General features: G+C 47.2%; 1 protein-coding gene across 3 annotated transcripts in view; it reads right to left on the bottom strand.

Moving 5' to 3' along the window:
- The window catches only part of htr2cl1 (5-hydroxytryptamine (serotonin) receptor 2C, G protein-coupled-like 1), a 69826-nt gene that overhangs the window by 24382 nt on the left and 19298 nt on the right, over positions 1 to 26146 (bottom strand). For 2 of the 3 annotated variants that reach the window (XM_084002263.1, XM_084002265.1), the window contains exon 2: positions 3992 to 4118. The exons of the other annotated variant lie outside the window; for it this stretch is intronic. The gene's annotated coding sequence lies outside the window, so the exon portion shown is untranslated. The remainder of the gene's footprint in view (positions 1 to 3991; positions 4119 to 26146) is intronic. 3 annotated transcript variants of the gene reach the window in all.

Genomic DNA, 26146 nt, shown 5'->3' with positions numbered 1-26146 from the left:
CCTCCTCCTCAGCAGCGAAGAGGAGAGGGAATTTTTTCGACCATTGTAATTGCAGAGCTTGTTAGCCCTCGTTAGCGCCTCATTAGCATGTGATTATTAGCATGTCGTTAGGAGCCAGACGGCGTTTGATAGACGGCCGAAGGCGAGCGCGTACGTGAAAGCAGGCGGACGTTACTTCGTGTTTAGATGGCACTGTCGTCTTTCAGATTCACGATCGCTGCTACCGTCAAGGATCATAAACAGTCAGAATGCTTCCGATCAGATTCGTCTCCCATGTGACCTTGTGTTTAGCTAACCTATCGGAGGGCCGACGTAGAAGGCGGGCGCCAGGAGCTCATTTTGGGGTTTTGTGGCCGACATGGCGTCCTGATGGTCCACGAGTCACGAAGCCCACGAAGGCTGATTCAACTCCTCGCAATCAGACGCTGGCGAGGAGCGACCACTGCTGCTGAGCGAGCCGCTAACGAGCAGCTGATTGCCCACTTTACGAAGAGGAAGTACAGCCATTTTCACAAAGATCACATGTCCGTTTTCCTGGTCGGAAAATGACGTGTGGAATCTCTCAATAGACACTTAACGGGGACAAACGTCTCTGAGAGCGTCCAGGGAAATGTTCTGAGTATATCGATATACTTTCTGTTTCCATTTGCGTTTAAAAGAAGTCAAAACCAGTCTCTCTGTTGTCGTCTGCAGAGCAGCTGTTTGAGAATATTGATCGAACCGTCATCAAACGAAGCAAAAGCGTTGTGACTAAATATTTAAAATAAAGTGGTTCCACACAAAAAATGGTTTCAAATCCAAATATTGCAACTGTCTTGTATGCGAGTGAGTGAGGTGATGTTCCCCTCTAGAGGGACAGAAATACTCTCGACTCAACGTGAAAACTGGTATGAAAATAAAAGTCAGACTTGTGTTTTAGTGAGGTGAAAAGTGTTAGCACCATCAAAAGAAATACAAACACTAAAAAAAGGTTCCCAAGGTTGATAAAAAAGAATAACTCTCTTCTTGTTCATGCCAGATACGGTGATAGACCTGTCACGGTAAATATATCAGCACCACGGACAGCGCCATCCAGACTCAGAGATACAGAATATACGTTAAAATGAGAGCGTCAGCACCACGGACAGCGCCATCCAGACTCAGAGATACAGAATATACGTTAACATGAGAGCGTCAGCACCACGGACAGCGTCTTACAGACGCAGAGATACAGTATACGTTAACATGAGAGCGTCAGCACCACGGACAGCGTCGCACAGACGCAGAGATACAGTATATACGTTAACGTGAGAGCGTCAGCACCACGGACAGCGTCGTACAGACGCAGAGATACAGTATATACGTTAACATGAGAGCGTCAGCACCACGGACAGCGTCGTACAGACGCAGAGATACAGTATGTACGTTAACATGAGAGCGTCAGCACCACGGACAGCGTCGCACAGACGCAGAGATACAGTATATACGTTAACATGAGAGCGTCAGCACCACGGACAGCGTCGTACAGACGCAGAGATACAGTATATACGTTAACATGAGAGCGTCAGCACCACGGACAGCGTCGCACAGACGCAGAGATACAGTATATACGTTAACGTGAGAGCGTCAGCACCACGGACAGCGTCGTACAGACGCAGAGATACACTATATACGTTAACATGAGAGCGTCAGCACCACGGACAGCGTCGTACAGACAGAGATACAGTATATACGTTAACGTGAGAGCTTCAGCACCACGGAGAATCTACTGCAGAGATACAGTATGTACGTTAACATGAGAGCGTCAGCACCACGGACAGCGTCGTACAGACGCAGAGATACAGTATATACGTTAACATGAGAGCTTCAGCACCACGGACAGCGTCGTACAGACGCAGAGATACAGTATATACGTTAACATGAGAGCGTCAGCACCACGGACAGCGTCGTACAGACACAGAGATACAGTATATACGTTAACATGAGAGCGTCAGCACCACGGACAGCGTCGTACAGACACAGAGATACAGTATATACGTTAACGTGAGAGCGTCAGCACCACGGACAGCGTCGTACAGACGCAGAGATACAGTATATACGTTAACATGAGAGCGTCAGCACCACGGACAGCGTCGTACAGACGCAGAGATACAGTATATACGTTAACATGAGAGCGTCAGCACCACGGACAGCGTCGTACAGACACAGAGATACAGTATATACGTTAACGTGAGAGCTTCAGCACCACGGACAGCGTCGTACAGACGCAGAGATACAGTATATACGTTAACATGAGAGCGTCAGCACCACGGACAGCGTCGTACAGACGCAGAGATACAGTATATACGTTAACATGAGAGCTTCAGCACCACGGACAGCGTCGTACAGACGCAGAGATACAGTATATACGTTAACATGAGAGCGTCAGCACCACGGACAGCGTCGTACAGACGCAGAGATACAGTATGTACGTTAACATGAGAGCGTCAGCACCACGGACAGCGTCGTACAGACGCAGAGTTACAGTATATACGTTAACATGAGAGCTTCAGCACCACGGACAGCGTCATACAGACGCAGAGATACACTATATACGTTAACATGAGAGCGTCAGCACCACGGACAGCGTCGTACAGACGCAGAGATACAGTATATACGTTAACATGAGAGCGTCAGCACCACGGACAGCGTCATACAGACGCAGAGATACAGTATGTACGTTAACATGAGAGCTTCAGCACCACGGACAGCGTCGTACAGACGCAGAGATACAGAATATACGTTAACATGAGAGCTTCAGCACCACGGACAGCGTCGTACAGACGCAGAGATGCAGTATATACGTTAACATGAGAGCGTCAGCACCACGGACAGCGTCATACAGACCCAGAGATACAGTATATACGTGTATAATGTGGTAAAGCTACTAAGATGACTTTAACACTTGGCTGTAGAGTTGACCTTGAACTAAGGAAGCCAGCAGCTTCAACAGTACGGTGCCAGCCTGCTCCTCAGATTAACTGCTCATAAAAGTGTATGATTATCGCTCCAAAAACACATGAAAAAGGGGAATTATGACGAGCATTCCTCAGACACCCGGGGTCACGACCCCGTCATCTGCATCAGGCGGAGGCACAAATCATAGAAAACAACCATATCAACTGTTTTGAATAATAATTAAGCTGAGTGAGTGAGGAGTGGAGGGTCGCCGTGGTAACTGATTAAATTGCCTTCTTGCTTGATGACCATGAGAGAGAGAGAGAGAGAGAGAGAGAGAGTACCACACAGGGAGGATGTATATAATTTCATTCACATTTGAATCATAGTTGGAAAAACTTCACATAGTAGAAAGTAGAAATACATAGTGTATACATATATCCATATATCGTGTTATTTGTATTCTAGGGGAGTTGGTTTATGTAATTGATATATTGAAGATTTTGTATAAGTGCTTCTGCCTACTCCTTTATTTATTTTATTGTATTTATTGACTTGTATTAAATGTATGGTGTTTATTTGTTTTTTTCTTCATTCCGTTTGGTATTCCATGTCTGTTCCTGCTGTTCTCGTGGAGTGATGAATCCTTGAAGCTGAGGTTGAGAACTCGTATCTGTGTTACAGCACTTCGTCCCTCGCTGACTCGCAGGCTTCTTATTCGTTAATAATCGCATAGATCCACATTAAAAACCCCAACACTCCCTCTTCAGCCCGCGACAACACCACATTGATTCTGGCTTTAGGATCAAAGATACGGGGAGACTTCGGGGGAGAGTGGAGGGAGACGGAGGACGGACGGAAACACAGAGAGGTCATGTGACCTTCACACTGGCCGACGGTGGAGAACGAGGGAGGGAGGGGAGGAAGGAGAGCTCCTCCAGACCGGAGGGCTGCAGAGACGTGACCTTTGGCTCCGCCTCCTGAGAGAGAACGTGTGTGTGTGTGTGTGTTTACACGGCACACTGAACTGAACCCAGGAACCTGAGAGGAACCTCGTATCTCTGTAGGTACTCACCCTTGCTGAGTGCTGATTGGGTGTTGACGTGGACCAGGTCCCCTCCGCTGAGCCGGCTCCGTGTTTTCTTACATTCACACGTGTTCGGAATTCCGTCACACATCTGATGTACGATGATTTTATGAGTCTGAAACGGAAAGAAAATATTAGCTCTTGAGTTTGGCTAAAAAGATGGAAAAGATGAGGAAAACTGACGTAAATGTAATTTGTAGAAAAAACTACGGAATTGAGAACAATTTTACCAAACTTTTGTTTCGCAACTTACATACTTAAATAAAGTTAAGTACTTAATACTTATTTAAACTAAGAAATGTACTTGTTTATCTCAAACCAGAACCTTTTCTTCGACCTTACTTTGTATTATGTTGCATAAACCTAACTCAACCTACTTATTTGATCTTTTCTGAAACCTATCCAGGTGGTTTTGGAACCTCAACAGTCCACTACAGGGTCTTGCTCAGCCCCCTCAGTCCTGGATCGGGTCTGTGCTCTTACATCAACAGTGTACTTCACATTTACAACTCATCTCCCTCCCTTCAGAAGAACCATCCCACACACACACACACACACACACACACACACACACACCATCATCCATCACAGTAAACCAAAGCCGCCGTTTGTTTCCGTGTTTTATCGTTGCTTAACGACGCCTGAGACGAATGTTTTTCTTCGTGCTCATTTTAAGAAAATTAAATCGTCTGAGAGGAAAAGATGCATCCGCTCCAGAAAAAAAACCCTGTGTCGCCTCACAAACTTAATCGTCTCGTTACAGCGAGCGTCGCGGCGAGTCTGATCAGCAGTGAATATCAAAGCTTCGGCAGGAATATCAATATTAACGATGCATTTACACAAATCACGGCAGAGTTATTATGGAGAATATGTGATATGATATCTATCTATTTACCTCCCTCCCTCCCTCCCTACCTATTTACCTCCCTCCCTCCCTCCCTCCCTATCTATCCACCACCTACCTCCCTCCCTACCTACCTATTTACCTACTACCTACCTTCCTTCCTCCCTACCTACCTACCTATCTCCCTCCCTCCCTACCTATTTACCTACTACCTACCTTCCTTCCTCCCTACCTACCTACCTATCTCCCTCCCTCCCTACCTATTTACCTACTACCTACCTTCCTTCCTCCCTACCTACCTACCTACCTACCTACCTACCTCCCTACCTACCTATTTACCTACTACCTACCTTCCTCCCTCCCTATCTACCCACCTACCTACCTACCTCCCTCCCTACCTACCCACCTCCCTCCCTCCCTCTCTCTCTCCCTACCTACCCACCTCCCTATCTACCTCCCTCCCTCCCTCTCTCCCTCCCTACCTACCCACCTCCCTATCTCCCTCCCTCCCTCCCTATCTACCTACCTCCCTATCTACCTCCCTCCCTACCAACCTCCCTCCCTCCCTCTCTCCCTCCCTACCTACCCACCTCCCTATCTCCCTCCCTCCCTCCCTATCTACCTACCTCCCTATATATCTCCCTCCCTACCAACCTCCCTCCCTCCCTCTCTCCCTCCCTACCTACCCACCTCCATATCTACCTACCTCCCTCCCTACCTCCCTCTCTCCCTCCCTACCTACCTCCCTCCCTACCTCCCTCCATCCCTCCCTACCTCCCTCTCTCCCTCCCTACCCACCTCCCTACCTCCCTCCCTCCCTCCCTCTCTCCCTACCTACCCACCTCCCTACCTACCCACCTCCCTATCTACCTCCCTCCCTCCCTCCCTCTCTCCCTCCCTACCTACCCACCTCCCTACCTACCTCCCTCCCTCCCTCCCTCCCTCCCTACCTCCCTCTCTCCCTCCCTATCTACCCACCTCCCTATCTCCCTCCCTCCCTCCCTCCCTCCCTCCCTTCCTCCCTATCTACCTCCCTCCCTCCCTACCTACCTCCCTCCCTCCATCCCTCCCTCCCTACCTCCCTCTCTCCCTCCCTACCTACCCACCTCCCTACCTCCCTTCCTCCCTCCCTCCCTACCTACCTCCCTACCTCCATCCCTCCCTCCCTACCTCCCTCTCTCCCTCCCTACCTCCCTCCCTCCCTACCTACCTCCCTCCCTCCATCCCTCCCTCCCTACCTCCCTGGATCTCCTTGCAGGGCTCCAGAAGACCGTTGTCAACGTGGTCTGTTGGACCGCGGTGGTTCCTGCAGCCGTGCTCCTGTTCTCAGTCATATCTCCATTATCATTATCACGCCACTGTTTCTGCTTTATCGCCATTAACATTCTATTACATCCTCCGCTGTGTGACCATCAGCAGGATTCATCTCCCACCATCGCTACGGTTACCGCTGCTGTGATTACACGTGTCATCTCGGTCTCTTGGATGGACTGAGTACATCCCTCCTCCGTCCGTCTCCTGGAGGTTCATTACTCTTTATTTGCATGTTAGAAGGGTTTCTCCAGGATGTTGCAAATGGGGCGACTTAATGAAATGCATTTGTATTGATTGAGCCGAACTTGAATAGCCACATTGTCATTCTTTAAAAACAACAACCTAAAGTGGAGTTGGTCCTATTTGTGCATCTGTGTGTCCCATAAAGCTGTAAAACTGTATATTGACTTCTACAGAACAGCATGTATCGATTCCTTCCTCTGCCTCCGCTCTTCTTTTCCCATTTAATTGTTGAAGGCAACACTGAAGCTGAATCCTTCACTCCCCCAGGACCTCCCTGCTGCTGGCCTATCGTCACCAGACCACAGTGATGCTCTCACATTCATGTGCAACAAGAGAAGTCCTCCGTATCCACTTCCAAATGGTTAACAGGAGTTTGGGAACACAGAGTTAGCTCCAGATGCAAATACAACAACAAAAACACTAAATAGAGGATGTTTGCTAACATGCTAATTAGCTCCCCTGTTAGCGCCAGATTCGGCACGGCATGGTGCCTCGAACCAATCAAAAAGCTCAAACAATAAACAAACGATAAACATGGTGGCTTTAAAAGGCCTTGGGTGGACGCTGCATCTCACCAAAAGACTGAACGATCAAACTACCGAGTGTGTAATTAGTTTAAACAAATAAAATGAATCTATTAATCACATTAGTAAACTATAGGAACACAAGTTCAGATTGAGGTCCTCATGCATCATAGATAAGGTGAGTACTGCATATTTCTACTATATATTAAGTACATCAGCCCGTGTTGCTTCTCTTTTTTTTAGTGACGCTTCACAACGAACATTCAAATCCATTGGCTGTTTTCCCTCGAGGTTATCACTGTGTGGAGCAGACGAGGCAGCGGCTGAATGGACGTCCTTGTATCATGGCCTTCAAGTCCTCACATCCTCGTGACTAAACACTCGCCGGCCTGAAGCTTCTAACTTTACCTTCTTTAATGTTCTCTACTTTCATGTGTTTACTTTGCAAAGGATGGATTCAAGAGAAGCTTGAAGTAATGACGTACACATTTCAAGGGGATCCACCCGTCGTGGAGGAAACGGCAAGTTCATCAAAGTCTTTGGGATTCATCCTCTTGGAGCCATGAATGTCGCCATCACAGCGGTGACAGTGGTGAGGAACATGAGAGCTACTACTACGAAGACGACGGAGAGAGAAAATGAAACAGAAGGCAGACGAGGCTGGAAGGAGAGGAAGGAAATCACATCAGACGGGAAGGAAGAACGATGGTAGACAAGAGAAGATGGAGAGGCTGCAAAACAGATGGGACCAACACACACACACACATATACACACACACACACACACACACTCAAACACACACACATATACACACACACATATACACACACACACACACACACATATATATACACGCACACACTCACACACACACACACACACATATATATACACACACACACACACACACACACACACACACACACACACACACACACACACACACATATATACACACACACACACACAAACACACAGACACACACACACACACACACACACACACACACACACACATATATATACACACACACACACACAAACACACAGACACACACACACACTCACACACACACACACACACATATATATACACACACACACACACACACACACACACACACACACACACACACACACACACACACACACACATATATACACACACACACACACAAACACACAGACACACACACACACACACACACACACACACACACACACATATATATACACACACACACACACACACAAACACACAGACACACACACACACTCACACACACACACTCACACACAGACACACACACACACTCACACACACACACACACTCACACACACACACACACACACACACAAACACACAGTCACACACACACACTCACACACACACAGACACACACACACACAGTCACACACACACACACACACACACACACACACACACACACACACACACAGCCAAGCACTCATTAGCCAACATCCAGTTCTGAAACGTGAAGCCAACGCTGAAGTGCCTTAAAGCTGCATTCTCTCTGCTGATTGTTCATTCTCCCTTCGGAGGGCTCTTCTCTCTAAAGTTGCCGTTTAAGTCATTAATGCAAAAAAAAAATCAATAATATTTCCATACATTCTCACACACAGAAGAGGGAATAGTCTCGGCCTATTGGTAATCAATACTGACATCCCAGTTAGCCTGGAAGATCAGCGTTTCCTGATCACATCCACGTAGCATCAGCAGCAGCGGCGTTTTAAAAGAACAAAGTTAATGTCGGACTCTTAACGTGCTCTGGGTTTCCATCAAAATGCTGAGTCATGATTTAAACCCAATCAATCAGATTGAATCATGAGTCATTCCACTCAAGTCACCGAGCAAATCAAAAAGCAAATCAACGCGAAAGGAAAACAGTGACTCAGTAAAACCACTCCGGTTTATTTTTACAGCCACATAAATAGGAAGTACTGAAGGAGATCTACAGGAAACGCCCTCACACTTCCATGAGCCAATGAGATCAATGACATTAACGAATAGGAAGTACTGAAGGAGATCTACAGGAAACGCCCTCACACTTCCATGAGCCAATGAGATCAATGACATTAACGAATAGGAAGTACTGAAGGAGATCTACAGGAAACGCCCTCACACTTCCATGAGCCAATGAGATCAAAGACATTAACGAATAGGAAGTACTGAAGGAGATCTACAGGAAACGCCCTCACACTTCCATGAGCCAATGAGATCAATGACATTAACGGGGTCTGAAGTCTGAAGCTGGTCTGAGAACAGGCCAACCCTGATCAGGTATCGTTGCAGGTCTGGACGAAGACCAGTTAGCGTGAGAAACCACTTGAGAAACCCTCTTGCAGACGGACCTGACAAAGCATGACTCAGCACTTCGTCGTCACTGTGTCGTTAAATCCTTAAATCCTACTTTCGTACTCGTATTATTAATGTCTGTCTCTATGATATCTTGTTTGCTCACGTTTTATTGGTGACCAAACGAGGGGATTAATAAAGTTCTGTGTGTACTGTCACACCGCTGATAGTATTGTATCGTATTGTATCGTATTGTATAGTATTGTATAGTATTATATCGTATTGTATAGTATTGTATAGTATTGTGGTGAGCTCCACAGCAGAGAGCTACCAGCACATACCACAAAGTGAGAGCCTCTCTGCTTCTATGGGCGTGAAACTCTTTGGCATGCAGCACGAGTGTGACAGACGTTTTCACATTACTCCTCTTCATCACACTCTTTTTTCTATCTCTTCATTTCCTCCCTCTGCCGTCCTCCAACTGCCATTATTCCTCCATTAAAAGCCCGCCACCAGCCGTGTGATTGCCTCCCATGTCTGAGTCCTGATGCAGAAAAAACACATCGCATTAGTGGCGCTCTGCGTGCCGCCGCCAGTCAGACCCGTCCTCCATCTTACCGAGCGTAGGTAACATTCTCCCAGACCGCCGGTTCCACCCTTCAACCCGGCGGCGTGCGTCTCGTAGACACGAATGAACGTGAACGACGATGCGAGTCGGTCGATGACGGGAGGACGGGCGATCGAGCGAATTAAAACGATATAAGCTTTATTAATTATTCAAGCAAACAACGTCAGTCCAAAAGTGCAAAACGTAAAAAGGGGACCATCGTGTAAAATGGAACTCTCAGAACGTACACGGATGGGTTTGGAAGAGACTGGAAACGTATCCAGATGCTGCTTCTCTGCTGTAGACAAAGAGCAGTTAGAGGGTGTTTGGGACTGAAACGGGTCTGACTGATGAGCAACACGTAGCAGGAGGATGGGCGTAGCAGCAAACATAAAAGCAGCGTTATCATCCCGTCCTCTGTGTGCTGGATGTAATAAAGCCGGTGTGAAGCAGACAGACGGGTTAGAGGAAAGAAAAGAGCGATATTAAAGAAAGGTCATGCAGGAGATAAAGATATAAGCCTTGGAAATTAAGTGGAACTTGCTGCCTTTGGAGATTTATTTGTCCAGACTGGCTGATCATTCAACCCCCCCTCATCCGTTCAGTCTTTCCATTTCTCTTCTTAATGAATTCCTCTGGTTTTTTTTTTGGCTTCTTGCATTTAAACCTTCAAATTGTCTGTTTGATTCCCTCGTGGAAAGGAATGAGTTCCCAGCCCTCGCGATGCTTCATAAACCTTTCCTGCATGGAGTTATCTCCTGTTCTCCCTGCATGGACGTCTGATATCCATATATCTGGATGTATATGTGGCTGTGTAGTGGATGTGTGTACTGTGAGAAACCTCCACCTTTTCTTCTCCTCCTTCCAACCCTTCATTTACGAACCTTTAATGAATTACGCGTCGCCTTCTCTTACACTCGACATCCTCTAAATCTCTCCGCCTCCCCATTCTCCTCGCATTTCTAAGTCCTGGCACGCCACTTCACTGCCGCCACCTCCTCACTGTGTTTAAATCTTCCATTCACCCCCCCCCCCCCATCATTTTCTCAGCTGCATTGCCTGTGCTATTGTGTTTACCCCCCCCCCCCCCCCACCCATGTCACCTTGTCTGTCGGAGCCGCCGTTCATCATTTGTGAAACTGGAAAAGCAGAATCCAGCGGTTAATAACACATAAAAATATCAAGGAACGTGTGAAATGTGCTGACTCATCGCTTCTCCTTTCATCTTATCAACAATGCAAAGCTTCAGCTTGAATAATCTCAATAACCTATAGTTTCATTTCAGCCATGTTTCCTGTTTGACGACCTGAAGAAAGAAGAAAGGTTTCTTAGAAACGCGACATTCAGGAAAAGAGTTCGACTGAAGGAATCGTAGTCGACCGATCAGTCGGCTAGCGGACGGTTTGACTTCTTCTGGGGAAAGACAGACTTGGTCTAATACGTCGGGTGAACGCCGGTCCTTCGCCTCTTTGTTTTGGTGCGTCGGCATGGTAACACTCGTCTGATTCCACCTCCCCTTCACACAAACATCCACCTCGGAATGTCTGAAGGTCCTAACGAAGGAGGGAGGAAGCGGGCAGATGAGAGTTCGGAGTGAGTTATTCGGTGGCAACCTGCCATTTGCTAAAAGGCACTCTGGCACAGACAGAAGAAAGGTTGGCACTTTGCACTCGGGAGCTGATTGTGTTCCAGTTAATAAGAACATTTTGTTGAGGACGTGGATTTGGATTTCTGTTTGAGCCGATCATACGTTAATGCTATACGAAGCTGCTTTGCTCTGCTGATTTAATTAAAACCAGGTTTTTGCATATAGATTGGATTGGCAGATTAGAGGAAAACAAATACAGCATTTACTACACACACACACACACACACACACACACACACTACTCTGTACAGTTTCCAGTGTAGGTCAACGGGGAGGGCAACGCATCAGGGCAGGAGCAGGTCAGCTGACTGCATCAGGAGCTGCTTCCACACCAGGAGACTTGCATTCTCTCTACTGGCCATCAGGGGGCGACTCCACTGGAAGTCAATCAGAAAATGACCCTCCATCTCACTTGATGTATTATCTCTATTATATATAGTGTTTGAGCTGATCACCATCCCTCCCACGTGCCCAGATGCCTGAATGGTTTGGACCGGCCAACAGGCCGACTTTACCCTGCCAGCGCACCGATACAGAGTCTGCATAATGTCCATGTGTGAGGCTACAGTAGAAACAAGTGGCCATTTTGTTTCTCCTCTTTAATTAGAGCGGCTGTCACAAGATTGGAAGAAAACAGTCATCTGAAGGTTTTAAAAAAACGATATTGGAGCCACAATATGAAATGACATTTGAGCGTGTTGTGAGGCCGGATTCACCAACATGGAGGAGGGTCCTTCAGAGTGTTTCAAGGTCAGGTTTGAACAGGCTTCTCTTCTATAAATAAAACCATTCAGCCACACAGGGATCTAAATTAATGGTGCGTTCAGGTCCAACCGCGTAATCAAATATTTCCTCCAAATTCAGACACGCGTATTTAAACTTAATTTAAGCGACCTTTGAAGCAGGACCTTGAGATTAAAAATATAGTCTTGACCTAGGAATGACGAAACCAATACCCCCCCCCCCACACACACACAAGAGTCTGGAGCTTTTAAATGTATTAACCAACAACCTTGTTGAATATTCATCATGTATCGAGTCTTGGAATGTGGACTTGCAGATCCGGTTTGTAATTCTACCCTCATAAAGACAAAACGTCCCCCGCAAGGACAAGAAAGGACGAAAAGGACATCCACCCCGAGTCTTCGCCATCAGAGCTGTGCTTGTGTCTTCACGGTGTCCTAATTGTTATGCAACACCAGTATCGGCATCAACCGTGTTTTAAATGATGCACCGACACATCCGGGCGGAAAGATGCTTAGCATGACGCGAATGAAGATCAAAGGATCAAAGGAAAGCACGTCTTTATCGCCACATGGAAACATGGCTGTATTCTCTAAACAGTGTGGCATGAAAGCATGGTGTTATTAGCAAGCTAGCGTTTCTGTACGACATTCTAGGTAGCTAACTTCATCGTCTACGAAGGAGCTGTATTCAAACGTGACAAAAGGTTACGACCCCACCGACACATAACAACTATCGGCATTTTCTTTGGTCCTCGACAAATGAGCATCAAAAACCGCGTTCACTTCTACCTCCTGAACCGTTGCGTAATATTTTGACGTAGAAGGTTCAGGCGTGGTTACGTTGAGGCAACAAAACATGGTGTTAGCATGGTCTGCCTTAAAATAAGCATGCTTGTTGTGAACTCAGTAAAACAGTGTCATCTGAAACATCAGTAAAAAGAAACGTTGGGTTTCATGTGAGAAAGTTGACTCCATCGGCCCTCATTGAGAGGACTGCTAGAACATTCTGCAGACGGGTTTACATTACGATGTGTGTCGTATCGAGATCACGAAGGCCAAGCGTCGGTGAGAAAAAACAGATCTGATTTCACAGCGTGGCGTTTCACGACTCTCCCTGAAAGCATCCCTGTGTGTGTTTCCCCCCGCTCATCTCAGAGGAAGCTGTTTGAGTCGGTGCTGCAGATTACCGATAAGACACTTATCAGCGCACGAGTGCAGTCGTATGGTTTGGTTTTTGGGAGACGGAGGGCATTTTCTCACGCGGGCATATGTGGGTGTTTGTTATCCCCCCCTCCTCCGGGAGACCCCCCCATGCACCGTCTGTCTCCGGCTGATTCAGGGTTCACTGCAACAGGGAGGTGGGGGGAGACGGGGGGAGGCAGGGGGAGAGGGGAAGGCGAGGAAGAGATGAAAGAGGGGGAATGGGTGTCAGCCATGTGGTTCTCATTTCCATTCACAGATGTCTCAACTCTCCTCAAACGTAGATATTTTACATCCTACCGTAAACATCACCTGTGCTTCCAAAATGACTGTTTTTATTGTTTGCAGCCATTTTGTTAGAGCAGGTGCTGCACATTTTTATGTTTCGTGTCCTGTTTTTCTCTCTCTCCTGTTCCCCAAATGGTGGATCTCACTGTGAAAGAGGAAAAAAGAAGGACGGAGCAGGCGAGGAGGTGAGAGGGGCGTAGGAGGGAGGCTGGGAGACGCAGGAAGATAAAGGGAGGAAGAGGAAGATGGAGGCTGGAGGAGGTTTTCATCCTTCATTCTGATGAGACGGAGACGACGACCAAGACTGAAGCAGATGGATTACAGAAACATGAAAAACAGAAAACATCATGAGAGGAAGAAGAGAAAACAAGAGAGACGCCTTTAATGGACTTACTGGTCCTGCATACCAATATAACACTCGGCACTGGGAGTGTGTGTGTGTGTGTGTGTAAGTGTGTCTGTGTGTGTGTAAGTGTGTGTGTGTGAGAGTGTGTGTTGATGTGTAAGTGTGTGTGTTTGTGTGTAAGTGTGTGTGTGTGTGTGTATGAGTGTGTGTTGATGTGTAAGTGTGTGTGTGTGTGTGTGTGTGTGTGTGTGTGTGTGTGTGTTTGGGTGTAAGTGTGTGTGTGTGTGTGTGTGTGTGTGTTGATGTGGAGTCCACATTGTTTTAGCTCCATCTACATTTTTCCAAACAGCGCCTCTAATTAATCTGCCCATCGGGGTCTCTCTCTCTGTGTGTGTGCGCGTGTGTGTGTGTGTGTGTGCGTGTGTGAAGACGACCGCGGTGGTGGATGACTCACAGAAAACATGTTGGCCCCCTTGTGTCACTTTGTTTATGCATTATAAGACCACGACACGGCAGAGGTCACGGGGTCGGATCCAACACCGAGACACCAACCTGAGCCTGATTTAGAACCAGGCTGACCATCGTCTTGAAGACATCAGCGGTGCGATGTGTTGGTGTCTTGTTGGTTCTCTGAGCTGCTCTCTGAGATCAAACGGTGACCATGCAATTTTAAATATATATTAAGGATCGGTCGCGGTGGGAAGTCAGGCTGCAGGAACTGTGATTGGTCGGCGAGGGGAAACAGAAAGGATGAAGGTCGATGCGGCGGGTACGACTCCTCAGCGATCGCCGGACTGATGCGTCCTTGAACGCGTCGCTAACGGTGAAAGTGTTGATTGGTGCTCCTGCCACGACATCACGTACGTAATGTAGCGGCGTCCTGTCAAACACGGTCGGCGGCGTGTTTTAAAGGGGCGGGGCCACCGTTAACTCACTCACATGGGCTAAAAGGAGCGTGGGCCGCGACCCGGCAAGAGGATTTCCACAACCCGAGTCAGCCTCCTCGGAATAAATGAATAATATGCCTGTGTGTGTGTGTGTGTGTATGTATGTGTGTGTGTGTGTGTGTGTGTGTGTGTGTGTGTGTGTGTGTATGTATGTGTGTGTGTGTGTGTGTGTGTGTGTGTGTGCGTGTGTGTGTGTGTGTGCGTGTGTGTTGGGAACATATTTGCATGTGTGTTCTTCATGTGATGGTTACATGTGTGGGCGAAGGTGATGCCGAGTTTTTGGTCTCGCTGCGAGCTAAAATGACAAAAACCTGTTTTCTTTTCTCTTATCTCTCTCTCTCTCTCTCTCCCTCTCTTTCTCTCCCCCCTCTCATCTCCCCCTCCCTCCTCCCCCTCCTCTCATCTCTCCTTCAACAGGAATATGAAAATGCGTTGGAGAAGTGTGAGGTACGACCACATGAAGCGGATGAGGTCTGTATCGGCAGTGAGATTAAATCTGTCTGTGGAGGAAAAGAGCAAACCTTCTCTCTGAAGCACATTTTGAGATATTTATGTATAATGTTAAATTCAAAAGGTTTCAAATTCCGAGACGTGTAAAAATTGCGACTCACCATCTGAAAACCAAACCCTTACGCTCGTTCGCTGTTCCTCTTGCTCTCTAAAAAGACTTCCTGCTCCAACATCCTACATCCACCACCAACTACTTTTATCTCATCATAACTACATGAATGTATCACCAAAAAACATCCGTCAAACCACACAAGCATCGGGATTAAGAGTATAAACCACAACTCCCAGCAGGCTTTGCTGCTCCGGATGCCCCCACTGTTTGAGATGAGCTGCCATTTGCAGTGCAATTCAATATTAGCCGTTAGTTATCCCTGCAGTCAAATATCCAGTTTGTTAAGCAGATGGCTAGAACGAATGCAGTCGAATCCAACAGTCCTGCAGTAAAGCTGTTTAATGCTCAGCTGGGTGGAAGAGAGGAGTCGCCCCCTGGTGGCCAGCAGAGAGAAGTAGGACCATTTTCTCATAGACTTCTATACAACCAGAGAGGAGTCGCCCCCTGGTGGCCAGCAGAGAGAAGTAGGACCATTTTCTCATAGACTTCTATACAACCAGAGAGGAGTCGCCCCCTGGTGGCCAGCAGAGAGAAGTAGGACCATTTTCTCATAGACTTCTATACAACCAGAGAGGAGTCGCCCCCTGGTGGCCAGCAGAGAGAAGTAGGACCATTTTCTCATAGACTTCTATACAACCAGAGAGGAGTCGCCCCCTGGTGGCCAGCAGAGAGAAGTAGGACCATTTTCTCACAGACTTCTATTCAACCAGAGAGGAGTCGCCCCCTGGTGGCCAGCAGAGAGAAGTAGGACCATTTTCTCATAGACTTCTATACAACCAGAGAGGAGTCGCCCCCTGGTGGCCAGCAGAGAGAAGTAGGACCATTTTCTCATAGACTTCTATACAACCAGAGAGGAGTCGCCCCCTGGTGGCCAGCAGAGAGAAGTAGGACCATTTTCTCATAGACTTCTACACAACCAGAGAGGAGTCGCCCCCTGGTGGCCAGCAGAGAATTTAAGTCACTTCAGCGACGGCTTCACTTCTCAGCACCATTGCTTCTCTCTCCTCTGATCTCTCCATTCCTTCCAGACTTGTATCCTCTTCTTTTATTCCCTCCCTTTAACATTTCCTCCGTCATGCCCCCCCCCCGGGTGCCACTGCTACGCCTGTTAGCCACCAGTTAATTACCCAGTGGCCCTAGCCTTCCCCCGTGGGATTGGCTAGCCCCACACTAAGCTAATTAGCATGTGGCGCTTGATTGAGCGGGCAGGGCTGGCGGAGCAAGAATGGCAGACATGGAAGAAGGGGTAAAATCAGAAAGAAGTAGAGGAGGAGACAGCGTGGCAGCCGCTGAGCTGAAACAAAAAGAAGCATCGCAGCTAATTGGGAGAGGGGACATTGTAGGAGTGCTGGGAATCTGTGTAATGTGACATCAACCAGGCACCAAATTGGTGGAATAATAATAATGTGGGTTTTTTGTACAGCTTGTCATCGGTGTAGCACTAAAGTGGGATGGTATGCGGGTCATGCTGCTGCAGTGCAGTAGATAATAAACAGCTTGTTTGTCACCGAGGCCACACACTTGTGTAGATCACATGGAGCGCTGTGGCCACTCATCAGCTGTTCTTACATGGTTTGGCAGATCGCTATATATCAAGAAAACCTTGCAAATGTGTGTGCATGTTTATACATGTGTGCTGGTAATTCAAGAGAAAACAGCTTGATGTTTGTGTCACTCGTCCTTGAGTGTGAGGCGTCTCTGCGTGACTCCGCCTCCACATTGCAGGCGCTGTGTGCCGCTTAGAAAAACACACAGCATGCACAATGAGGAGGCCTCGACACGCCGCGTCGCTGGCCGACCGCCACGCGAGCCGACCGGCGGATTGACGGACCGACGGATTCCACTGGCAGACCTTCAATGAGACGAGAGGAAGGAGGGAGGAGCAGCGTCTGGGATGGGAAGGCCGATGTGTTTCACTGTCTTTGAGTTCTCACTCGCTCTCGTTCCTCTGTGCAGCGTCCTGCACTGTTTTTACACCTTTTATGAGATGCTCAAAGCAGAGAGAAATAACAGGCTGGGTTCATGGTCGGCACCCTGACCCGTCAACTCGCCCTGCAGATTAGAAACTCATCTAATGTGCACTAGCAAGTATGTGATGCGTACACACTATCAACGATGTGGCCTACCCACAACCGTACTGGTGCCCACTAACATCTATCTGGTGCATACTATGACCTACGTACTGCAGGGTGGACTGGCTTCTTCCCACAAGGGAAGGCAAGTGTGTTATATGGCAAACGACGACGACGACAAGCTACTTCTTCAGGTTACGTTCAGGCGGAAAACTCCAGTTCTGAAGGTGAGTTAAGTGTGTGCTTCAATCTGCTGGCCACCAGGGGGCGACTCCTCTCTGGTTGTATAGAAGTCTATGAGAAAATGGTCCAGACCAGAAAGCAGGGGATGCTTTAGGGGGCGGGGCTTACCTGCTGATTGACAGGTCCATTTAGAGTCCACCAGACCAGGAAGCAGGCGATGCTTGATCTCTATTCAGTATCCGACTCAAAGCTGGATAGAAATGATGAAAGTGGACTAGAATGAGGTTGGGAGCCTCCCCTGAATCTTGGCCTCACACCAAACCAATCAGATGGCAGCGAGGAAAAGTCATGGAGCTGTCGGTGCCAACTTCTTGATTACATACAACTCATCCCGGTTCCAGAGTGGTTGGTTACCGAGGGAATGTAAACTCTCTGCAGCGTGTTCTAACCGCCGTGGTTTCTGGTCTTTCTGGATGTTCTCTGGACTTTAAATTACTTCAACAAGCGAACGCAGACTAATCAGCGCTGCCTCCACCCGCTTCAACTTTTAGGAGAGAAAACGAGCCGACAAGAGTTTTAATAAGGCCTGTGGCGATAGCTTCTCATCTGTTTTAATGAGCCGTGTGCTCCGGGGTTGGAGCCTTTACTCATCTGGGTGTCACTTTAGAAAAATCCCGAGCACGACCCGCTCTGATATGTTGAGCACTGAGGAACCTTTCCATGAACCCAACACTGCATTTACCTGACTTTAACACTGTACAAGTTGTCTGTGAGGCATTAATCCTGATTTTAGCCTGCAGATCGAATCATTTCCCAAATCTTCACTTAAGACGCATCCCTTAATTTTAAAATACAAAAACAAGAGTTTACAAATGAATGAATCCACAACATATTACCAGACAAAAATATATCTAATTGTACGTGGTGTTGGCCGATCCCCGCTAACAACCTGCGACAGGTAGCGGTCCACCTCCCTCCCTCCGTGAACACTTTCAGACTAATTGGAGGGAAGAAGAAGAGGAGTGTTTACGGTGACAGGCGAGGACACGGTGGTCCTTGTTACTTTCAGAGAACCTTCTCCTGTTCTACCTGTAATGGCCGACGTCCTGTTAATTGAACCCAAAGACAGGAAAGGAACATGAGGGGATTATTAAAGCAACGTCTCTCACTTCTGTGTTTGCAGCTGAATATTTTAGGCTTCACGGACCCTGCGGGGGCCCGAGCATGGTTGGTCTGGAATACATATATTGATGCTGTATTATTGACTTTGCCACCGGCATCAGCTCTGGGATCTTGATAAAACATATATGAGATCTATGCATTTGGATTTCACATCAATATTTCAGACATTCGCTGCAGCAAATAGTGAGGAGGCAAAAAGAAATCTATATTTTACTTTATTTTATACAGCAGAAGTTCTAACTGGATATGATTGGCTGAAAGCATGCAAAGCAGGCGGCAACCTCGGGTTGAAAAAGTGAAGTGCATTCTTTAAATGACCATCAGGGGGCGATGCCTCTGGTTGGATTGTATAGAATGAGAAAATGGTCCTACTTCTCTCAGGGGGTATTAATATGTTTGACATGAATTATACTACTTAAATACAAAGTTATGTTTGCATCTCAACTTAGCATTCGTCCAATCAGAGCCTCCGTTTCTGTCATTCACAAACTGGCCTTCCCGCCCACCAGCGTCTCCTTTCACGATGACTGAAACATCGGGACGCTCGCTGCCAAAGCGTGCCGACGAGGTTCTGCTCCAGACGTGGAGGGTGCGTGGGCGAGGGGTCTGAGTCGGCATCATTCTGGTTTCCTGACACAGCGTGTGGTGAAATCTCAAAACATTAAATCTGCATCGTCCCTGCAAGCCATCAGTCAAAATAAAAACACAAAGACGAGTGAATGAAATACAGACGGCTAGAAACATTCCCCTCGCATCATCAGTGTTTTGTAAAAGCCTCAAAAGGGAGTTATCCCAAAAAACGAAAAGATGCTCTCTGTACTTCATTTCCATAACAACCAACTGCCAACGAAGAGTACTTGTTCTCAAAAAGCCTCCCACAGCACACGGCCAGCGAGCTTTCTGCCCACTTTCCTGATCAGAATAGCAAATAAGAGCTGCCAGCTGTTCCATCGCATTTCATTTCATCAACTGTTGTATCTCCATAATCCAACATCCTACCAATTCATACGACGACGCTGACAACAGAGAACCGTTTAAATCACTGGCTGGACTATTCAGGGGAATGGAACCTTCGACCCCCGCCTGGTGTGAGCCGGCGGTGAGTCTTCGGTTAGGCAGCGTCTCGCTAACCTTTCAGCGGAGGTGGGTGATGAAGCCGGCGGCGCCGAGGGAGCAGCGCCGTGGGCGGAGCTGCCGCCGCTACACTGTGGTTCTGCGGCAGGTTTAAGATACAACAGTGTCCTTCTGTCTTTCACGCTGCATTAAGATCCGTATCTTGAATAATAGTTTTTCACTTTTCACCAGACTTATGGAAATCATAATAAAAGGAAACACAAAAACACATTTATAGACTTTCGGCACATCAAACGGGATACAAAGAAAACGTATGTGGAGTGTGTGTGAGTGCGTGTGTGTGTGTGTGTGAGTGTGTGAGAGAGAGTGAATCCTCCCAGTGGATCTAACGGGTCAGAAGGCTAATAGCAACACGCTAGTAAGACATGAGTGAGTCATTCTCCGTCTGCAGGCTCGCGTGGCATCCCTGCAGTCATTAGAATTACATTAGAGGCTGCGTCACGCACAACTTTCTTCTCTTATGTTCATCTGAAAACTACAGCGCTGACATAAGCAAATCATTTTGAAAAATATGATCATCAATCATAAGGTCTCCCGGCATAAATAAAGGATAAATACATATTTTTTAAATTAAAAATGCATTCTGTATTTGTCGGAAGTCGGCGTCACGATCCGGTGCAGCCTGACTGGTAACAGCTGTGTGTGTAGGTGTGTGTTTGTGTGCGTGGGTGGATGTGGTGAGGATCTGTTGACCTGTGTGTGTGTGTTTAAGAATCATTAAGGTATCAGAATACTGAAGATTGTCTTGGGAGCAGCTGTATTTGTGTCCCATTGTGCTGTGTGTTAATGTGGGAGCCATCAGAGAGATGAGCTATTGATTCCACTCACAGCCACAGTGGAAGTGGACACGCTAACGAGCCTCCATATGCAGCGAGCGCTTCTTCCCCGTCCGGCTGCTCTTCCTTTTGTCCCTCATGCCGTTTCTGTTCATCATCACACCTTTAAATGGGTGATTTTTCCTCTGTGATGTTAACTAACTCCTCTCAGTAATGGCTTGAAATCAATGAAGCCTCCTGCACCAAACCGAGATATTGATGAAAGTACTGGAGACATTACACTACCACGCGCTCCGTTCAGAGTCCGTTCTGAAGGTCAGTGAGCTTTCAAATGAATCAACTAAAGTCCAGGCTGGCAGCATCGTCAGCATCGCTAAGCTTCTCGCCATCGCAACCAAAGACACCCAATATTAAAATTCCTTTAATGTGGGGATGAAGCCGCTGAGGACTTTCAAGAGAACCCTGCTGCCCCGAAGACGAGTGCAGTGTCCCTTCAGGGCGTTCGGACTGGACTGATTGCTGAATAATTCAGTTTATCCAGCATCCAGCAGCAAAAGTGAACTACAGTCAATGAGCTGCAGACTGCAAAGGTATGAACGACCTGCTGGAGCCTGCAGAGCCCCAAAGCCCCTAATATATATATATATATATATATATATATATATATATATATATGAACACAGGCAAACTGAGACAGAGAAAGTGCTGTCATCTGCATAAAAACACCCACTAAAGTGGTGACTTTATGCTCCGTCGGTCTGCAGCCGTCTCGGCAACACGCCGAGGTGGAAGGTCACACTCGTTCCCTTCCATTGACTCTCTAACTGGTGAGGTCATCACCGCCATCAAGACGAGCCTCCCCTTCAACTCTCTGCGCCGCCATGAATGATAAACTGTGACAAACTGAGTCAGAGGATTTCCACAGCATGTAGCGACTTCTGTCTTCAAATAACCTCTAATGTGTCGACTTTTGTTGCTACACTGGTATTCCTCCAGTCTCTTTTCTCTCTCTTCTTTTGATGAATGCAGCTTCTACTTCTGTTTGATTTCCGTCTTACGGCTTCATTAAGTTGCTTCGTTTTTCATCCAAAGAAGAAGAAAGTAACTGGAAGAAGGTCTACCTTCTATATTCTCACTTCACTTTCAGAACATCAAGGGAATTGAAGTCCCACATGTGATGGACTACAAGTTGTACACAGTGTCTATAATATGGAAACATTCACGAAGCACTAAATAGCACATGAATGTACGCAATACACAACATATACCAGAAAATAGAACATGCCACAATGGAGAAAGTGAGAAAATGAAATGCAGACTCGAGATGGTTGGTGGTTCGAGTCCCAGAATAGAAAAACTACAGACACGCAGCTGATGTATGTTTACAGTGCTGCAAAACAAACTGTACTGTTTAAATGAAGGAGCTGTGTTTGCTGCAATATTTACAACTCATCCGGGGATTTCAATAAAAAATGGAGCCAGAGACATCGTGTTTACGAAACAGTACAACGTGGATATCTTCTATAAATATCTTCCATCGCTGAGGCGAGATCGTTTTAGATTGCACCGACGCAACTTACACATTTATTTATTTCAGGGAACAAACACTCGTTTTAGGTAAGAGATGTACTTATTTTACGTAAAAAACCCCACTAATTTTCACTTATTTTTCATCACTAAGTCACAGGACCTGTTGGGTTAAACAGGTTAAAGCAGGTGGATGGAAACTCCACTATCCTCCTCTTCTTCATCCCCCTCGTCCTTCTTGTAACCCCTTCCTCTTCCTCCCCTCATGTGAATTCGGTCCATGACGTGACTCTTTGCTCCTCCGCTATCCATCATCTATTTCTTCACTGACTCGCCGGGTCTTCCTCCTCATCATTTGCCTCCCTTCTCTCCATTAATCTTCCTCCTCCAGCGGTCGGTCAGCTCTGAAGCCAGACTGACTATAAGACGGAGGAGTTGAAGCCAAACCGAAGAAACCGAAGAAACTTTGGATCGTTTACTTCAGTCATTTAAGGGAACAAAATAGTTATTTAACGTAACAAACTACGAAACGTGCTTTATTAAGGGTATCAGGACAGGACTTTCACCCAGGAGACTGCTGTTCATGTCCAGTGTGACCAGAAACAAGCTGTGCATTACGGGGCTCACGGCTGAACGCTCACAAATCAGAATAAGCATTGTTGGAGGATAAGTTGCTCACGATGGGACTCTTACATCAGCACTTTTTAACGCTGGAAATAAATCACCCAGCTCACACAAACTGGAAGGTTGCAAATGTAAATCCCACCTCGGGCTGATGACTCCCCGCGGAGAGTATTGATGAACACAGACCTCCTCCAGATCAACTCCTCCTCCGTGTCTTCAGTGTTGCTTTACTGCCAACGGTTAGCAATAACCACATTCCTGCACTTATGAGGACGCCATCCCCAGAGACGCAGAGGGAGGGGTTCAAAGGGCACGGCGGCAGCTGCTGAACGCTCTCTTAATGCTGTGTGTCGGGTGAAGGCAGCGATCAGTCATCCGACGCTGTTCCACGACAGCAATCACAAGTTGTGAAATCTTTTGTGAAACTCCAAACATTCAATTTTACATTCGTATTCTTTGTGCGTTGGAGCCTTCGTCTCTCCGCCGGGCCGCCATCGCCTCCCCCTCATCCGTCAACGCCACCTTTCTACCGCTTCATCTCTCAATTCATCCATACCTTCATAACCCGCTCCGTTCATCACCCTCTTCTTCATTCACTCCTCTTTGAACCACAGCTTCATTGTCATCCTGCCCCCATCCTTCATCTGTCCCTCCTCAATCACTGGATTCTCAGCCCAGTCTTTATAACTCACCCCCCCTTCAATTAAGAGTCTCTTTGTTCAGAGGACCACAAACAAACAACGGCGTGACTCTCAAAGGGTATGACTTTGGACAACAGGCTGCTTCTTTTCATCAATAACTCTCCGTCTCTCGCTGTCATCCTCCGTCAGTCACTCGGCATCATTCATTCACCCTGACTCTCTCTACAACACTCCCGACATCGCACGGCTTATTTATCCTTCCATCCAATTATGCTAGCGCTGCCTCTTATTCTCCTCCCAAGATTATCGCCTGCTCTACTGACTTTACTTTTCCCTCTGTTCTCATTTAAAGCCTCAGTTTGACAGTTGTTCAGCCTTATCTGTCCTCTGTTATTGTGGCTCCTTCGGGAGAATTTGTGGCTCGGTATGAAAAGTGTATTAATGGTCATGGACAAGGTGAAAGGTTTGATTAATGCAGATTAACAACCGTCTGCCGCTCTAGACTTTGATCACAAGTACATCTGAAGGCTGCTATACAAGGTACAGCGCTTACTGACTGAATGTGAGTTACTGATTCATGTGAATGTTGACTCTCTTATTTTTAACTATGGCCGACATATGTAATTCAGCTAACTTAGCTAATGCTCCACCGAAGGTCGTCATACTACACAGCACAAAACCTAATCTGCGTCTACCTGCTTTTCAAGGTGGTTCGATTGCTTCTCTTTTAAATTAGCTGTAATTTCGTCCTCTGAAATGCTCGGGAGTTACCGGAGTACCCTTCAACGAATCGCTGACCCTTCCATCGCGTGTTCGGCTGCTGCCAGACGGCTCACTATGACTCGGATGTTTGTTTGTGTTGAGGGCAAACGTGAAAAGGCCGGGATCCAATAATCTTGTGTTGAATTGCTAATGAAGTTATCCGCCTCGACGGCATGAAGGTGGGCATCGTAGGAACGTGGGGGACGAACGACGGATAACGCTATACCGAAGTCAAACACAAATTCACTTTTTTTATCCTTCTGGTATGGAGGCCTTTGACATGAAGTGTCCTTGCACAAAAAAAAAGCCAGCAGTGGAAGACGAACAGCAATGAGAGCTATGATGAAAGGATTGTGGGGGAAAAATAAATGTAAGACAGAAGAGGACTTTGAAGTGAGGCTGACCTGTCCAAGCCACTAATGTAAAGTCATTTATTATCAAAGTGTTTACTTTTATCATCATTTTCCAGCATGTTGCAGTGGCGGTATCAAAGCGTTCCCCCGCTGTGGCGAATACCTGAGCAGATCAAAGGAGACCAGGTGAGAGGGATGTGAAGAGCAGAGCATCCTTTAAAGGAGATGATGTTCTTTGACATCACTTCGGCGAGGAAGAGACTTTAAAAAGGACGCTGCAGATATGAAATGCCCGGTACTTTCCCACTTCTCAACCCTCTCTTCCACTCAGACCGTTTTTCCTCCTAGAGACCAGGCGGTCTTAAACTCAGCCTAAGAATCCACATGGATCCAGATCCAGTAAGAGTGCTGCTAGGCCGCTTGTGTTCGTCAGATCCACCGGTCGCTCCTACACAGTCCAAATATGGTCACGTCCGTCACTGGTTGCAAAAAGAATTTAAAGATGAAACACAGCAAAAGGCCGAACTCAAGGCTTCAAAACTGTAACACCAGAAACTGAATGAATGCATCGTTGACACACCGCCAAAACCAACTGGCCCAAATGCAAACCATAACAGCTCAACAATCAGAACGTGACCCTGCGTTCAGTGAAAACGTTTTGATTCTATGTGCGTCCTTGCGTAAACGAGAGGGAGGCTGTTGGCGGCGGCACGCCGAACACTCCTTCGTCCTTCAGTGACCAACACACACTGCTGAGAGCGAGCACACACATTCCCAAATCTCTCAGATTAGAGCGAGGCTGGATTTGAGTGCGCTTATCACTGGCGGAGCAGAGCGACTTGTTTTCTCACCTCCACAAACACACAATCAGACTCAAGACGTCTCGCCGCCCGGACAACGTGATGCAGTCGAAGTCACAGCTTCTTTGTTTTCCTCCCCGGTGGCACGTTTGAGTCCAAACAGGCATTTTAAGTGAATCTGCTTCAATCCACCTGCCGTTTTGGCCCGTTGATGATTCGGTCTCGGCGGAGCTCTTAGTTGTTTTTCTTTTTCTAAATCCTCACGGCTCAAAGAGATCGCTGCCAAAAAGCGTGAGGACTGCCAGATGTTCCCACGGCCGGCCAAAGCTGCTTATCGACAATAAGCGAAGCGGCCGGCTAATTGTGATGATGTTAGGAAACATTGGGAGGAGGGTGAAATGGAAAAAAGGGGGATTACACGGCTTTCAGGAATCAGTGAGC

The sequence above is a fragment of the Eutrigla gurnardus genome, assembly GCF_963514095.1.
Source record: "Eutrigla gurnardus genome assembly, chromosome: 23".
Taxonomy (NCBI): domain Eukaryota; kingdom Metazoa; phylum Chordata; class Actinopteri; order Perciformes; family Triglidae; genus Eutrigla; species Eutrigla gurnardus.
This window is presented reverse-complemented; position numbering and strand designations above follow the sequence as displayed.